The sequence below is a fragment of the Macrotis lagotis genome, chromosome X (genome assembly GCF_037893015.1).
Source record: "Macrotis lagotis isolate mMagLag1 chromosome X, bilby.v1.9.chrom.fasta, whole genome shotgun sequence".
Classification (NCBI taxonomy): Eukaryota; Metazoa; Chordata; class Mammalia; order Peramelemorphia; family Peramelidae; genus Macrotis; species Macrotis lagotis.
In genome coordinates this window covers 657778161-657781661 of record NC_133666.1, presented here as the reverse complement: position 1 = coordinate 657781661, position 3501 = coordinate 657778161, and the positions used below count along the sequence as shown (strand labels likewise).

Here is a 3501-nt window from a genome sequence, read left to right as displayed (position 1 = left end):
TATACATATATATATATGTAAAGAAAAAGGATTGTTTTTAATTTTATCTTGGGATCCCCAGCACTAATGATGTATATAATAAATATTATACATAAAAAGATATAGAATGCATACACATATATAGAAAAGACTTTATTTTAGAATCCCTAGCACTATGTATTATATATATATAAAAATATATACTAAGGACATATCTATATATACAAGTGTCTATAAATATGAATATAAAAGGATCTACTTTTCATTTTACCGTACCATCCTCAGCACTATATATATATATATATAAATATGTATATAATGCATTTGCAACATACACATACATATAAAATATGTATTAAAAGGGACTGTTCATTTTATTTTAGCATCCTCACCACTATCTATACATAAAAACATAAATGTGTGTATCCATCCATCCCCCCACCCACCCACCCATCCTTCTACCCATCTATCATCCATTCATCCATCCATCCATCCATCCATCCATCCATCCATCCATCCATCCATTAGCCATCCACCCATCTATCCAGTCAGCCATCTCTCCATCTCTCTCTCTCTCTCTCTCTCTCTCTCTCTCTCTCTCTCTCTCTCTCTCTCTCTCTCTCTCCCTCTCTCTCTCTCTCTCTCTCTCTCCTAGGATCTTATTTGCTTGAGGGAACACCAAGGGTAAGGATGAAACTTAGATCTCCTACTTGCAGGTCTTCTAATTCAGATCCAGGCTCTTTCCTAAAATGGAAGAAATTCCTCATAGCAGACTTCTTACAGGAGGCCTGCACTTTAAGAGAATCCAGTAGCTTCAAATCTCGAGCTATTAAAGTGGATAAATAAAACCAACAATAATAAAAAATATTTATGTAACATTTTAAGATCTGAAAAAACATTTTACATATATTATCACATCTGATCCTCACAGCAGCCCTGGGAAATAGGTATTATTATTTCCATTTTCCAGACAAAGAAACAGACAGAGAAAGGTTAAACGACTTGATGAGTATCACACAGCTAGTTAAGAGTCTGAAGCAAGGCTTGAATACAAGTCTTCTTGACTCCTTCTACTTAGTTGCCTAAGATTAATTTTTCAAAACAGGATATATAGGTCTGGGTCTGGAGTCAGGAAGACCTCAGTGAAATCCAACTTCAGACACTTACTATATGTGTTAACCTTGTCTAGTCACTTCACCTCTGTTTACTTAAGAGTTTCCTCATCTATTTTTTTCCAGTGGATTACTGAATACTTTTATTCTGCACATAGAAGCCACTAAAGGATCTGGCCCGTGGGCTTGTTGGCGCTGCATCACAAGTATATGACTGCACATCAACACTGGGGGTGGGGGTGAGAACAGATCATTCTACCCAGTCACAAGATGAGGTCTTCCATAAAAGAACCAAATGATCAGGTACCAGAAGAAGCAGTGAGAACACAGAAAGGTGGAAGAGAGCGGGGTAGAGTTATGGAGCAGAGCCCTCATCCCCAAAACAAAACTGCTCTACTACTTGGTGCTGCCCATTCTTTGGAGGACTTCTACTGAGGCTTCATGGTCATGGAGCTTACTTGGCCCGAAGGTTTCTGAAGTTCCTTCCAGTGAATTTGGCCTTGCTGCCCAGTTCTTCCTCAATTCTGAGAATTTGGTTATACTTGGCCAAACGCTCAGATCGGCATGGGCCCCAGTCTTGATCTGCCCAGTGCAGATACCCACCACCAGGTCTGCAATGAAGGTATATTCAGTCTCTCCAGAACGATGGGAAACCATTACTCCCCACCTATTGGACTGGGCCAGCTTGCACGCCTGGAGAGATTTGGTCACAGAGCCAATGTGGTTCACTTTGAGCAGGAGGCAATTGCAAGCTTTCTCATTCACAGCCTTTTCAATGCACTTGGGATTGGTCACTGTGAGATCATCCCCTGCAACCTGGATGCCTGCAGTTTCAGTAAAATTCTTCCAAGCTTCCCAATCATCCTGGTCAAAGGGATCTTCAATAGACACCACTGGATAGTCCCGGATAAAGCTCTTGTAAAGGTCCCCAAGCTCGGCAGGTGAGATGTATCTGCTGGGATCATCAGGAGACTTGAAGTCCAAGTCATATTTCCCAGACCAGAAGAATTCAGAGGCAGCAACATCCATGCCAATTACAACTTTGTCAGTATAGCCAGCCTTGCCAATCGCTTCCTTCAGCAGCTCCAGAGCTTCTTTATTCTCCAGGATGTTAGGAGCAAAGACACCTTCATCTCCTACACTGGTGGCATCCTGTCCATATTTCTTCTTAATCACATTCTTCAGGTTGTGGTAGACCTCAGCTCCAATGCGCATGGCCTCCTTGAAGTCTGATGCTCCAACAGGGAGGATCATGAACTCTTGCATTGCTAGCTTGTTACCAGCATGGGAGCCACCATTGATCACATTGAAGGCTGGAACTGGCAGGATGACTTCTTCATTGCCTGCGAGATCAGCAATATGGCAGAACAAGGAGACACCTTTCTCTGCAGCCCCAGCCTTACAAACAGCCAGAGACACTCCCAATATGGCATTTGCTCCAAATTTAGATTTATTCTCAGAACCATCCATCTCTATCATCAATTTGTCAATCTTCTCCTGCTCCACAACATTCAGTTTCTTGCTAATCAGGGTTGGGGCAATAGTTTTATTGATGTGCTTAACCTCTTCTGAGATACCTTTCCCCATATAATGGGTCTTATCATTGTCTCGGAGCTCCAGGGCTTCATGGATGCTAGTAGAAGCCCACTGGGCACAGCAGCTCTGAAGAGACCTTTTGAAGTGTAGCGATCAACTTCAACAGTGGGGTTTCCACAAGAGTCAAAGATCTTTCTTGCAATGATTTTCAAAATCCACGTGTTGAATTTCTGGATGGGGCTGGCTCTGCGGGATTCCAAGGAGAGAGGCCGAGGGATCTTTCCTCATCTATTACAGGGGTATAATAACAACATTTCCTTCTCAGTGCATTATGAGGACCAATTACGTATGAACTACTTGGCACAGATCCCGATAGAGTAGATACTATAGATATGGTAGTTAGTATTTTTATATACCACAGGGACCCTTCATGAATTTAAAGCTAGGGGTAAATCGTCAAAGATGATAGATATTCAACTGTTTTTTTTTTTTTTAGGTTTTTGCAAGGCAAATGGGGTTCAGTGGCTTGCCCAAGGCCACACAGCTAGGTCATGATTAAGTGTCTGAGACCAGATTTGAACCCAGGTACTCCTGACTCCAGGGCTGGTGCTCTATCCACTATGCCACCTAGCTGCTCCTATATTCAACTTTTAAAGGCAAACATCTAGTTCTTTTTTCCCTTCCTTTTTCTCTAATTCCACATAAAAATAATTTTCAACATTTTTTTGTCAGATTTTGAATTCCATATTTTCTCTCTCCCTCCATTCCATCTTCCCTCCCCCAAAGAGGGAGTAATCTGATATAAGTTAGACATGTTAAACATATTTCTATATTAGTCATGTGAAAGAAGAATCAGAACAAAGGGGGAAAACAT

At 41.4% G+C, this 3501-nt stretch overlaps 1 pseudogene; it reads right to left on the bottom strand.

Moving 5' to 3' along the window:
* Positions 1 to 1545: 1545 nt before the first annotated feature.
* Positions 1546 to 2631, bottom strand: LOC141497696 (alpha-enolase pseudogene; annotated as a pseudogene).
* Positions 2632 to 3501: the final 870 nt, after the last annotated feature.